This window comes from Crotalus tigris, unplaced genomic scaffold, assembly GCF_016545835.1.
Source record: "Crotalus tigris isolate CLP2741 ecotype Arizona unplaced genomic scaffold, ASM1654583v1 scf7180000024382.2542628, whole genome shotgun sequence".
Taxonomy (NCBI): domain Eukaryota; kingdom Metazoa; phylum Chordata; class Lepidosauria; order Squamata; family Viperidae; genus Crotalus; species Crotalus tigris.
Window position 1 is genome coordinate 1,588,207 of NW_024100552.1, and position 15,751 is coordinate 1,603,957.

A 15,751-nucleotide genomic window follows, 5' to 3' on the forward strand; every position below is an offset into this window, starting at 1 on the left:
ATGAAGCCATTTTAATATATACAGAATCATTTATTACCCATGTTATCATCAAGGTGATAAAAAGAAAACCTTAGATTTCTTCAACTATTCAAAAGTTCACAAAAACAGAGATGTAATATGCTCCTCACCATTTGATACTTATTCAAAATGATCTACTTGCCAAGCAATTACAATTATACAATAGCATGCTACTGCATGGCAAATTGAATATTCACATTGTCATTTTTCATCTATCTTAATGCAGACTGTATTATGGCTTATGTTTATTTATTTATTTATTTATGAGACTTATATACCGCTTTAAGTGCAAGCACTCTCTAAGCAGTGTACACCAGTAAGCAATGAATATATATTTACATTGCCCCCAACAATCTGGGTCCTCATTTTACCTACCCCGGAAGGATGGAAGGCTGAGTCAACCTTGAGCTGGTGAGATTTGAACCGCTGACCTGCTGAACACAGTCAGCTAAAGTGGCCTGCAGTACCGCACTCTAACTGCTGCGCCACCTCGGTTCTGCTTCTAATATAAGAACTGATTTCCTTAACTGCTATTGAGATTAGATTTCAATAAAGCGTAAGTTTTCATAGCTTTTATTGTAGTTTTTAGGCAGTTACATATCTGTTGCACTTGCCCTATGGAACATCATTTTATGCCCCCATAAACAGCTGGCTTTGACCTTGTTGGCCTTCACCATCTGGCCTGGGGAACATAGAGTAGTGTAGAGCCCTTAAAATGGTTGTACTGTTCATGCATTACTGGGCTTTTCTAGTTACAGCACTATATGGTGTTAGGTTTTGAATTATTTGTATGATTGTATTCTATGTGGTTATTTGTATGGTTGTATTGTATTCTGTGTTTTTTGGTATTAGGTTTTAATTGTAAGCCTTTCAAAATCATGAAGTAACTGAATTAGTAAATGAATAAATTAATGAATGATATATAAGTAAATAAATAAATAAATTTTGGATATTGTGCAAAAGGATCCACAAACTCTGCCACTTAGCAATAAACCTACTTATAACATTCTATAATTATTTGCAAACTTAGAGGAATATTATTTTAATACAATGCATTGTATTGTTCTAAAATACAGAAAATGTTTAATGTCTTTTTCTAACAGAATATTAAATTATTATATTGTGGGAAAATATCCAGGACTCATTTATTTTTTTCTTAAGATTTTTATGGTTGTCATTATTGCTATCCTAACATATTTCTAAGTAACCAATTGTTCATATTAAATTGATTGTAATTTAAGTTTTTTAAAAAATATTAAAGTAGTACAATAGTATACAGCATTTGATATAAGATAACAGAAGAATGAGCAATATTCTTATGAATATTCTTATGGATTTACAGTAATTTCCAATGATGTTCACATAGACAGATATTCTGTTGAAATATTTTCTGAGAACAAAACTAACAGGTCATTTATAAAGGTGATTATTTAATGTGTTCTGCTATTTTACTTTATATTATGCACTGGGATCAAAATACCTCACTCTTAAATGTATGTCATTTAATTAAAATCAGAATTGATATAATTGATTATTTAAAGAATTGTTGATCTTGATTAGTAGATAATTCTTGGCATATAAAATTAATTCTGACTGTTCCTTCTTTTTTTCCTTTTAAAAATACAATTTCCATGACAATTTTGACATTTCCTAACAGACTCCATAAAAATTTAAGACTTTCTAGTACATTTAAATATTCACTTTAATTTACCAAATATTATTAATAACTTATTCCAAATTTCTTCAGTTGGATACTTGCAAATATATAAAAATTATAGTATGCAAAAAGAGTATGTTATTATTATAGAAAAATAATCCATCAAAATACATCCAACTAATATATACTTGCCTAACATAATTTAAATTATGAAAATCAGGATTGTGTGTATGATTTAGTAGCACTGTCAAAATAACTTTTCATTTTTGTGATTTTTTTAAAAAGTCCTCATTTGTTAGATAAATCTGAAGAATCTAATAAGTGATCAAGTATTTTTCTTTTTTAATTAAATGTGTTTTTGCCTTTATCATTACACTTTGAATAAAGAGGAAAAAATACTTGAGCATTGTGTCATTGTATTCATATGTCATTATTTTTCTTGTCAGTTGCTGACATGCTCTGTGTTTTATTGTTCTAATGAGACAAAAAAGACCAGGCATTCAGTTAACTTTTTTTTTTTTTTTGCTTTTGATAAAGTCACATATCAGGAATAATGCTAAGGCTAAGCTAATAAACCATATATATGCTGGTTTAGTACTGGTCATCAGGGAGCAAGAAATATTTTCTAACTAGTTCTAAGGGGAAATGTTTTAAAAAGGGAGATACTTACACTGTGTACATTGGTCTGAATGTCAGCATCAAAAACATCTTTTAAGATGTCTACCGTAACAGAACTCTTAGAAAGTTGTGGCTTAAAGTTTATTTCATATACAACTTTAATAGAAGACCTCTGCATTTTTCTACCTAAAATCAATATTTAGTTCCATCTTATTACATTTAAAGAGTAAATAACAGGCCCATTTTAATTTCAATTAAATTGAAATTAGATTTGCAATTTCATGCATTGTTATTTATTCAAAAGCACCAATTCATTTAAAGTTAGTTATAACAAACTGCCTGTGAAAGTTAGTCATTACTGGAGTTATGACTAACTTGTTCTAGTGGCTTGAATGAGACTATTTATTTATCTAATAGATTTTTTTTCCCTGCTGCTCTAGGGCCTTAGAGCTGCTTATAAAAATTTAACATCGTAATAGCTTAGATACAATACATTCAAGAAATGTTCAGCAGAAGCAAGGATCACAGGTAAAACATGTGATGCTTATTTAAAACTTGATGCTTATTTAAAGCATCAAGTACTTGGCAAAGCAAAAATCTGTCAGAAAATAACTGCCTTTATCAATCAGAAAACCGAAAACCTATCTGTTCTTCAAGAGACCACCGTTCCATAGCCATATTATTAGTCATCATAATGCAACATGTTACCAATATACTGTGTTTTCCCGAAAGTAAGGTGTACACAAATAAGCCCTAGCTTGATTTTGGGGGATGGGCCTAATATAAGACTTATCTCAAAAAATAAGCCCTAGTTTGGGGGCAAGGCACACACCTAAAAATCAAGCTAGGGCAGGGATGGGGGGTGGATCTACCCTACCCACCCCACACCCACTTATCTTGCATCTATGCCTCTCCTTGCCAGCCCACTTCTTCTTCCCAGGCCTCTTCTGCAGCCAGGCCTGCATTTGTCAGTCACAGGGCTTTCCGGAAGGCCTATGCAGCCAATCCATAGCTCGGTTCTGCAAGACCTCAACAGCCAAGCACCGAGCTATGGATTGAATCCATAGCTTGATACTCGGCTGCTTAGGTCTTCTGGAAAGCCCTGACTGCAAAGCCCTGAATACAGCTGCAGAACTTCTGTTCCAGAAGAAGTGGACTGGCTGGGTGGGCTGTTGATGCCAGAGGTGAGATAAGGCCTACCCCAAAAATAAGACCTGGAGGCAAAATAATAAGACCCGGACTTATTTTGGGGGAAACACGGTATTAGAAAGATTATTAAAATCCTTAGGATTTTAGAAAGGGTTAAGGGTGAGAAAATCAGTGTCTTGGAAAACTATGTAGCAGGAAAGCATTTTCTCTTTGGTCTAAGTTGATAACATATGGTCTTTAAAATCTTAACCTGTGTAGTTTTAATGTTTTAATATTTTAATAATGTTTGTATTTGTTTATAATCTGTAAGTTGCCCAGAATCATCTTACACGGGAGATAGGTGGCATAAAATTTAATAAATAGTTCTCAATATTCACCATAGATACTCTGTGTATGTACAATAGTTGTGGAAGAACATGGTTTCTTTGTCCCTATCATGTTATAGTACTTGATTTAATATGTACCCTAATATGTGTTTGGCAGATTTATTTGGGATTTTTCTGTCTTCTTGTTCTAATAATAATGAGGGTTCATGCTACCTCATCAACCTTAATTCTCTGGAAAATTAGGGCACTCTTTTGCTTCCACCATCAGGGAGACATGTTGAATTGTGTCAATCACCCAACTGGATTGTTGACACATTTCCTTATTCCATCAAGCCACACATTACGGTAAGATATCTCAAATGGGAAGAATGTTTAGAAACTTAAAGGAGAGCTATTGTATCAAAAAGCCTTTGGATGGAAAAACCTATTAATGGGAAAAGGCTTTTAATGCTTAGAAACTCAAAACAAACAAAACCACAGGAAGATTCTTCAACGAAAACACTGTTGCCCCAACTTTTTGAAGGAACTCTTCAATTTATTGAAAGTGATATCAACTCAGCAAACTCTATAGATAGTTATGTTGGTAAAATGTGCAATCAAATGATGGATGAAACTAAAAGTTAATTATGGCAGGCAATTTGCATTTATCGTATGCAAGAGTAGTATGTCTGGTGCATTTAAGTGGTTGAATGGCCAGAGTCATATATTGATGGCAATATTTGATAAATAAATAAAGATTTGCTTTTAATATTGTTTGCTTATATTTTCTAAATACACATTTCTGTAAAAAGATTAAAAAAATCTCTCTGCTTACTTCCAAACAAAATCTTATAGCTGTGCCCCTAGAAGTTTTATTATTTAAAGATGTGGGAAATATATCTTTGTTTAGGTTCAGACAAGTATTTGCAAATAATTCCCATCTAAATCCTTCATTCATAACTTACTTTGGAAGCATTTAATGTATTTTACATATTAACAAGAAAAAACCTTTATTACATGAATGTTGTAACTATTTCTTCTTTTTTCAGAATAACTATGAAAGTTCAAATAAAAGTTAAAATCTAATTCATGACATTGGCTCCTATAGTTCATGGCTCAAGCCTAAAAAGTCTTCTAATATTCTACCAATTTTCCCCATATTTACTTCTTTTGTAAGAAAGATTTCTTGCTCCTTTGCATCTTCTGGGTCAATATACTGCATGCTCTTGCTATTTAGTAGAATGCAGGCAACAGTATAATATAAAACACAGTTTCTAGTTTAGAGATATTAGTATGTATAGATGTGTGTAATTAAATAAAACTGGGCTTGGTTTGTGCTTGTAATATACCTACAAAATGGTTCTTACTCTTTCAGGGAATGCTGCAAGTAGCATGGCTATGGCTAAGGCTGAAGGCTTAATCTTTGTTTTATTTTGACCAAAGTATGATGATCAGCACCAATAGTTATAGTATCATCTAATGATCAAGTATAGCATGAGGAAGTTTATAAACTCAAATGTAAAATGACTACATTTTCCTGCATGTAATGCCATGTTGTTATCTGAGAACCTCAATAAATTACAGTAAATATTAGACAAAATATAGGATGAAATGAGGATTGTGAAACATTGTGAAAATTATTTTGTCAAAGACAAAATTGTTGTGTTTAACATGGAAAATGGAATGAAGAATTGAAAGTTATGTATAAAGTATGAAAAAATAGGACATTAATAAATTTGGTCTCTTAGTAAAATATTTACTAAAGATGAAGAAACAGATGGAGAAATATTTAAAAATGCAATACTGGTAGAAAGGAAGTGGGTAGGCTATTTACTGTTGTGATGAATTATTGTCTGTTGAAAGAAGTGAAAATGACTCCTTATAAGAGTTTTGTACAACTTTATTTTATGGAAGTGAATGTTGAATATTATTATAAGTTTGGCTGATGAAATTCATTTTATCTTTTTCTAATCTTTAGTAGACAGCAAACAACCTGATACCAATTAAAGTAATAACCAAATAAAATGTGAAAATAATAATTTTAAAAAGCTTTTCTCTCATTACCTGCAAATGGAAAAATAAGATCTGCAGCCTGGTGTATACTGAAGTTGCCTACTGATGCATGGAACCAGGAAACCATACATCAAGATCAGAGAACAGAGACCAGCACCAAGATAAGAAATTTAACAGCCATGCAGCAAGTTATATTTGACCCAGTAACATATTATTTAATGAAATGCTGAAGTGACAGAAAAAGTAATGTATTGCTAGACACTACAGTATCAGCAGAGGCTAAAATTAGCTGTACAGATATCTGTAGGAAGACTCTATTTGATATACCATCCATCTGAATTTTGGTAGTTGACTTCCTCATCAACTCAACTAAACCATAGACAAAAGAAATGGAAGTTGGTGTGAATGAGTGAATGTTTTATTTTTTAAAAAACTTTGAACTTATGAATGATTTATTGTTGATGATTCAAACTGAGATATGACTGCTCACTGCCTAAAGTTAGGCTGCCTTTTTAAGATTGGCAGCAGTCCCTCTACATTAGTGGCTGAAGCCACTAAGCCAGGGCTGTCAAACTGCTGGCCCGCGAGCCAGTTTCATACCGGAGCCACGCCCACCCCATTGCCGGCAATGGCGAAAAAGCTCCGATACGTCCCGCAACGTCACATGACGTCGTGAGTTTGACATGCCTGCATTAAGCCATTAACCCAATTGAATGTGAAAGTGAGGTCCATCTCCTTGGAGCTAAATTCCTATGTAACATTTATTACATCAAAGGAAACTTGAATGCAGTGGGAATAGGATACTTATGCAATGTGTGTGTAAATTTTTTTTTACTTCTATAACATACTGTGACAATCCACCAATCAAATGATCAAGTGATAAAATAAAATCAGCCTAAACTAGTTACTTCTTTTGTTAAAAGTTAATTTACTTTAATTTCATTTTTAATTTTTTGATCATTCAACAATCTATATTTTTAAAATCTGATCTCAGAAGGTTGTTCATTTTAGCTCTGACTGGATCCTTAATGCTTAGCTTTTGAAAATTGATGCTTATGCTTTAACTACTTATATTTTAACTACCTAATATTTTCTGTTTCCAATGATTTTAAAATTCCTGGTAAATCATGTATGTCACTTCCATCTCAATGCTTATGGATGTACATCAAAATATTCAAACAACATTTCTAGACATGATCTCATTTTAGAGACACTGAGCCATTTTATAAGGTCTTAAAGTGTATAGGTGTTTTTTAGCATTTGTAGTTTTTCCCACTGTTTAAATCAAACTGACAAACATAATTTTTGGATAATTGTTCTGTTCATCTAAATGTCTGAATTTCTATCCAATATATTAATCTCAGTTATACATAGAAATAAAGCAGTATAAAAGTATAAATCACATTGACCACCAAATGATTGCACTGGATCATGGCCAGTTATAAAACATCAAAATTGGGACAACTGCTTTTTGCTATGCATTCTCCCAGGATTTCCTCTAATATCTAATAATAATATCTAATATCTCAGTTTATTTTCAGCTTTCTTTACTGAGCTAGAATATAAACATCCAAACAAAGCATTGGGCTGCAGTCACCTGCCATTTTATCTTCTAATTATATTTCTCAGATTTAAGTGAGGAATTGGTAGATACACTAATTGCACTTCATACTTTGCTTTGCAGCATGCTATCTCTGTAAGATTTTAACAGAAAGATGAATACATACAAATAAAATAAAATGGCGCAGGTAGTCTGGTGAGTGAGAAGAAGGTGTTCATAAATACCCTGGGGTTCAGTGAAAAACCATATAGGATAAACTCAATCAGTTTGGGAGGTGTCTCTGTTTTATCATCATTTAATGTCTCACAATTGCTGGTTCTTTGATTGTTGAGATACTCATAAACAGACATTTGTAGAAATGAGTCACTTTTTAATTATTGTATCACTCCGTTTAGTCATCTGATCATTACCAATACATTAACAAGGAGAGCTATTAGCCAATGATGAAAGAACTAATTGCCCAGTGCAGGAAAACTGCATAAAATTCCTGTACCTTTTCATGATTTTTCAATAAAAATGAAGCAAGGTTATTTGCTCCTGCCATCACTTTGAAATGAAGATAACTGGGGATCTGATTGCCTGGAGTCATTCTATGACTGAACCAGGAAGCCATTGTGCTCACTCTCACTCAGTTCTCTTTGCTTTCATGTAGCCAAATTTAAAATATACAGCTGAATCCTGGCCATGGTCCTGCCACCCCCGTCCCAAAGGTTAAATTCTTTTATTCTGAGTGACATTTAAAGCAGTTTAAGAAAACCAATACAATAATAAAATGTAGTCTATTAACTCATAAAATAATGGGAGAATACGATGTGTCATTAAAAAGTGTTTGCAGTTAAATGTTTGCATAGAACATCTAATGCTCACTTCTTTAAATTTGATGCTTTCCAGATAAATTGGAACATGTCTAAACAAATAGAACTACTGATCTGTACTGATGGTTCATTTGGGTTAGGTATTCCCCATATAGAGCACTGCAATGGAGAAAGAACGGATGATATTACTAGCATTATGTTTGGGTTATGAAATTTCTTCAAGAAAACAACCAAGCTCAAAGAGCACCAGGGACCCTCATGGAGAAAACTCTAACTTTGCTATTTTTCAATTGTTAGAAGATAATAGGCAAATTTGTAACTGGGGAACATTTTCATTAAGACCAAAACAACCCTTCCTTGGTTTGCATCGCATATAGGTAGTTCTTGACTTGCAACCACAATTAGGACCCAAATTTCTGTTGCTAAACAAGGAAGTTGTTAAGTGAATCATGCTCAGCGTTACAACCTTTTTTACCATGATTATTAAGCAAATCACTGCAATTATTCATTGAATCAGGTGGTTGTTAAGAGACTTTGCTTCTTGGAAGTCAGCTAGAAAGGTCGCAAATGGTGATCATGTGACCCCAGGACTCTGCAACTGTCATAAATACATACCAGTTGCCAAGTGCCTGAATTTGATTTGGGTACTACAATGGTTTTTTAAGCGTGAGGATTGGTTATAAGTCACTTTTTTTCAGTGCCACTGTAATAATTTTGAATAGTTGCTAAACCAATGGTTGTAAGTTGAGGACTAATTCTACTAACTACATGAAATCCAGTTCATATTTTATCCTTCCAATAAAAAGATTTTGGTAAAATATTTTATTTGATTTCTTTTTCTTTATTTCTAGTCTACTTTCTAGTAAACTAATTCTTTATTTCTAAACTAATTCTTTACTTATATCTCCAGTAAAATAAACTGTTTACCTGGAAGCAAAATTTTAATTTGATTTTGATTGATAAGAAATTTTCTCTCTCTGCATTTAGCAAGCTCACTTGTCTACTAGTTATATAACCACAAAAACTTTTGAAAAATCAAATTTGAAATATTGTATATTCATAGCCTATGCATGCAAGACAGACATAGATATACCTAAACAGTGGCACAATGTTAAGCCTTTCATTGCTAGCCACACCTCTGTGATATTGCTGCATCTATTATAAATTCTGAATAAGTGGTAGATACTACTCATAGAGTAGTACCAAGCTATTATTGTTAAATGTCTTTGTTATCTGCTGTTGGCCCTAGACTCAGCCAAGCGTTGTTGCTTAAAAGTACATACGATATAATCTATCCCTTGCTCATGTTCAGAAGTTAAGTGAACAATGATTAGAATACTACTTGATAGTGGGACTGACTAAATTCCTATACTTGAAAGTTAACAGTCATTTTTGGAGTTAAACATACCTATTTTGACCAAATAGCACTAAAAAATATTCCAAAGAAATACTTGTTTCACATCAACTTATTGCCAACTAGAATTTTGGAATTCTTTGTAAGTAAAAATGTTGATTATCTTCAGTAACTCTTTAGCTTTTATTTGTATAAAATAAGCATTCATCATTTATCATTCATCACTGCAATATTTAAACAATATGTGGGTCACAATCAACCAGTGTAAGACTTATCATATGGTGTTCAAGAATACAATCCCTATCCTTCCCTTCTTCCCATCCATTCATCCACCCATCCATCTACCTACCTACCCATCCATCATCTTAGCTCTAAAAGTCCAAGATGATATACTTATTATTTTATCCTCAGAACAACAACCCTGTGAGACTGATAAGCTGACTGAGAGTTTATTGGTTCAAATCATGTTATAAGACTCATGGGTTACTGAGTCTCTCCACTACATATCCAACATTTATTCTTTACCACACTGGCTCTTCCACTTCCTTGAGAAAAGCATTAGTACTTAAATCTTAAGGCAAAACTATTGTTGCTGTTTCTGCTGTTTATGTTCCCTGCAACATTGATTCTACTTAGGACTCCATGTGTGTTTATTCCAATAAAGCAAAAGTAGATAAAATAACCCCCTAAAATGCAAATGCATCTTAATGCATGACATAATGTCACACAAAGATGAAAGAACAGATATCCATATATACATACACACACACACATACACACACACACACACACACACACACACACACACACACACACATTCTCAAGCGCTTTTGGTGATGCACATCCATAAAAATTCATATCATTTTAAATTTTGGAATAACAGAGAATTTCAGTCTGAATTTACAATTGGCAAATTTGTAATTGCAAACAAATTATAAATGATGATTGGGTTTCCAGTTAGCATATTTATCAAACTTAAAGATTTCAAGCATAATACTTGTAGAAGTGACAATTGATGAAATATTTGTCATAAAGCCAGGATACAAGTCTGCAGCTTTTGTACTTACATTGCAACATTGCACACAAGTTCATAAAGAGAAGAACTTGAATGCAACATCATAAGCCATTTTTCATCATTTTGCTGAAATTATGATTTGCTGCAAATGTCCTTGATTTCAAAAGGATAAATTTTAACTGAAAATTAAAAGAAACAATACAAGAACAGTTTGTCCATAGAATATATTATTGGAAACAAGGATTTTTTGTTAGATATATTCTAACACATACTGAAGAGCAATCTGTTAGATATTATCTAGGTACAGGTATTCTGAATTGAGCAAGAGACTAGATTACATGAGCTAAAAAGTAATCACTGTCTTTGTGATTATATTTTGCAGCAATACTCTAGCATATAGCCATGTTTACTTTTTTTCCCAGACAATTCTTTTTCTCTTACTCTGACTCTTAAATCATTTGAGACCATACATAACGTATATTCCTGTACCACATATATATTAGATATAGTATTGCATCAGTAAATTACCTTGTGCTTGACTGAAGGTTATGCTAGATGACTGGGGACTATGGGCACTAAATTCAGAATACCCAGTAAGTACCATGTTAGCTTTCTCTACTCTCAGAAATTGAATTTCTATTTAATTGCAATGCCCTACCCACTTAAAAGTTCCTACTTTTATTTTGTTTTCTTTTTAACAAATACTTGGAAAACACAAATGCTCTTTGTGGCCTCAAACACATCTTAGATCAGGAAATGACAAAGTCTTTTCCCAGACTTCAGGGCTTGTATGATCTACATATTTTTTCTGAAATCCTATACTGCCATAGTAAATCAGAGAGTAGTGATGGGAAAAAAATATAATGTACAGCAACTGAAAATACTTTTTGTATCACATATACAATCCATCACATATAACACTGTTCTTTTTTGGTCAAAGTCAATAGGAGTTAGACAGTATACAAATTGAATAAATAAACATTAAAAGCCAAAAAAAGATTATTCTAAATTTTTGTATGAGATGTTAGACCATGCCTTTAACATAAGTAAGAATTTATTTATTCACTACGTGAACTTTTTAGGATATTGCAACATAATTGCAGTTTAATTCCATCAAAACATATTTTGCTCTATAACTTTGATATAAAATATATTTTAAAATTTTATATTTAAAAATGCTTAAAATCAAAATGTAATTGCTTATGTGAATTATTATAAACATTCCAGATTACTACAGAAATGAAATGGATTTATGAGCATATGCAAAAGTTGCAAAATCTAAAAATATATAACCTTAAATATTCGACCTCTACAATTATTCTATACAATAACACTAGAGTGAATCACAAACACAAATAAAGAATTAAAACAAGTATGCAGGCAAACCAAAAAATTGAGAGTAAACATAATATACAGCATTCTGAATTAATGATATGCTATCTAGGAAGATATGGATAATTATAAATAGATTTTAAAAAGTAATCTTAAATTGGATTGTAACAATAAAGCCCCACTTGTCAACTCATGAAAATAACCCTCTTTCAGATATGCTAAGGGAAGGAGAATAAGAAAGATACTGGCACAGCAGCTAGTCCAAAATAGTCAACTTTTGCTAACCCCTGCAGGAAACTTTTGCTTATCTATGTACCCTCAAGGAAATTAAAATTATAAATCAAACTAACCAGTTCCCCAGAACATTAGGGAACCTAAAATGGAACTTAAATTTACATATGGCAAATAATGGCTTGTCTGAAATTGTACGTTAAGATCTACCTGGGCAATGGACAGGTGTATGAATAAAAATATATAATTAGGAAATAAATAACAATAAATAGGGAGTTTAAGCTTCTGGAGACAATCACAATATAATGAATTGTAATGAATAGTATGCATAATATCCTAATTAATATAAAAATATGGCCAGAAGATGCCATATCTCTTCAATCTGGAAGTTTGAGAATGGACCCAAGATAATGCAGAGTGGTGAAAGTTTAACGTATCCCCAGTCTTTGTTTTTAAAATAAAATTCCTATGCCCCAGAGAAGATGAAAAGTAAAGCGGGAACAATGAAGATACTGTTGCCTTGTTTTCCCAGTGAACTGGGATTAAAATAAAATGCAGCAATGCATGGTTATAGATTTGGATTAAGACACTTCTCCTTGAATTACAATTTCAACCATCATTTACAAATTCACTCAATAAGGCTTAATGTATCACAGAAATTAGTCCAAAAGAACTTGAGCAAAATGGCAGACTAAATTCAGTACAATACTTCATACAGATATGCATATGTATAAAGATGAACCACAAGGGTGCTCCTACTGCCACACCTTGCTTGTAAATCAGGAGGATGTAAGTCTTAGGTTGCTGGAGTTGTGGTATCTACTGACTCTTTTCCTAAATGGCAGACTAAATTCAAATACAATACTTCATACAGATATGCATATGTATAAAGATGAACCACAAGGGTGCTCCTACTGCCACACCTTGCTTGTAAATCTGGAGGATGTAAGTCTTAGGTTGCTGGAGTTGTGGTATCTACTGACTCTTTTCCTAAAGTCAGCCATCTCTTATTGATGCATTTATGTCTTCTTTAGTTCCGCCTGCAAAATGTTCCCTAAACAATTATGGGTGACTTATGAGTCTGATAAATCCTTTTCATACACTCTTGACTATAACAAACACAACCACACTATTATGCTGATTTGATATTTTGTCCCTGTAATATTCATTTGCTGTTTTTACCCAGCTGTTATGTTAACAGACAACACACAATACTATAACAATGCGATTGCATTCAAGAAACCAACCACTTTCCACCCACAATCAGCAACAGCTGTGCTCAATAAAAGTAACAGTTTGCAAGTAGTCACTAGAGAATACTCCTTCAACACTTACGCCTATTGCAAATTTTGCAAAAGCTCTTAGGATTTTGAGGCAGCATATACCGCTCTTTAACATTTTATAAATCTGTATCACCTTTAAAAAGCCCTACCAGTGCATTTCTACAATCCACTTAGGAAAATAATAACTTTTTTGATGATTTTTCCAGAATCTCCATGTTTTTCATTCTCGGTCTTAATTACACTGAAGATCCAAAACTAACACAATTCTATATATGAATGAAAATCAGAACATTTCACTAGGAGCAGTGATAAATATATGTCAAAATCTTTTTTTATATAAGCAAGCAGGAATTTCTAGAACATGCTTGTGCAATTAGGTAATGAAAAAGAGCTTCATATGATTACAACAGTTCCTTCATGCTGACAAGAAGAAAGATTGCAGGAGCATTCTTAAATAACTTTGGAAATTAAATTGAGGTTTTTAAAATAGGCATAATACAATTTATTTAAGCAGAATTGTTACAAAATTTAAAGCAGATCAGAATCTGCATTTCCTTTAAAATGTTAAAAGTTATGGATTCCCATGTGATCCCTTTTATAGCTAAATGGCTTCTGATGCTTTTTCCTGATGGCAACCAAGCAAGCTTCTTGGGATTATCCCTTCTTACCCAAATTGGAATAAAGAAAATTGATGCACTATTGTTATTTATCACTATATTTGCAGTTCCAAAAACATATCTGTATTAACAACTACAGTAGCTGAGTTTCCTCAACCGAAGCCTTTCTAAATCTAAAACTTTATCTATTCTACTTGTTTCAATTGGTTTTTTTCATCTCAGGTCCCACTCAATGTGTCAAGGCTGCAACTCTAAAAATCTGTGCAGCTGGGAATTGTGGGAGCTGTAGTCCCAACATGTTTTTACTTAAACAGGTCGGGGAAAGTAGACGAAGATTTCTCCTTTCAAATGTTAAACAAGCCTGTGTTATAGCACACATTTCCCCCAAAAGTATATCTTTGATTGTTCTTTTTAAAAATTATCCTTGGGCTAAAATTCCTTTAAAATTCTTATATTGCTATCAATGTAGGCCACATATGCATGTTAATTTTAATCAGGATTTCCCACATATCATTTCCCCCCCTCAAGTCTTCTGTGATCTTTTAAATTTATACGTGTCCTATTTAAAGCATGATAACCAAAGGTGGACATGAAATGTCAGCTGAGCCTTATTATGCTGTTTGTGTCATATTTTAAATGTGCAATAGAACTGGATTCTCAGAGCAATTATATGGAAGCTATACTAAACAGAAAAATATTTTTTTCCTTAGGACAAAATATGGTATTGCCATCACTGATTTCCTGTCTTAACATTTTTTTTCCCTTGGACTCTTAAAATATCAACTGTTGTTTCTAGATTAGGTTCCAAAATGGAATTGCTTTGGGATATCTTTTGTATGTAAAGGGAAAACATGAAACCTTACAATATATTGTCTATGGAAGAGCTGTTGAAGAAATAATAGTAAAGTTAATAAAGTATAAATCAGCATATCATAAATTATTGCTTCTATGATTATTAACTGTTGAGATGAAACCAGAGGGAGACACTGCTTTTCTACTGGAAAAAAGTTCATAATATCTAATGTAACGTGTTATGGGATAGGTACACTAGGTACACACACATTGTTAATATACATTAGAATAAAGATATCTTTTATTGGAATAAAGGAAATGCATGTTCCTTTTGCCTAGTTTATCACAATTCAGTAGCCTATTTGATAGCAATAGCTTTTGTTTCTTTCATACAGTTGTTTGAAGCTATTATGTAAAACTTTATTATGGTAAGATGGGACAGAAACACAATATTTCCTCCACTCTAACAGATTGTCAACATTTTACAATCTCATGAGGTTGTGTTTTAAAAACAACAACCTGTAGACAGTAGCAAGTGATAGGATTCCCAATTTAAAACTTCATCTACTGCTCTGCAGGTAAACTAGCTGCTAAATGCACAAGTGTATAGGTCAAGAGGTCAACTTCACTGCAGCACCAAATGCCTTCAGTGCTATCTTCAGGATCTCAAATCTTTAATTCCAAATATCCAAATCTCACAATATCGTATACTTCATTAGATTGTGGTACTGCTATATAAAATTAGGAAGATTTCAAGTGAGAAAGCCAAAATCTTGCAATTTCTCTCAAGAATTCAGAAGGTTTAATACAGAAGAAAGATAGTGTAAATATCTACATAAATACAAGCACAGAAATAAATCATTTTTAATTGTTAAAGTACCCTTCTGACACAGGCACATTTGTACGTCATCAAGCAATGTGTGTCCTGCCTGAAAATATAGTCTACTTTGGACAGTCACTATGTTCTACAGAGCTGGCAATCCTACACCCT

The 15,751-nt window shown here is 32.7% G+C and overlaps 1 protein-coding gene across 8 annotated transcripts in view; it reads right to left on the bottom strand.

The window, feature by feature from the left end:
* ZNF521 (zinc finger protein 521) overlaps positions 1-15,751 on the bottom strand; it is a 292,154-nt gene that overhangs the window by 145,856 nt on the left and 130,547 nt on the right. The gene's annotated exons all lie outside the window — the stretch shown is intronic.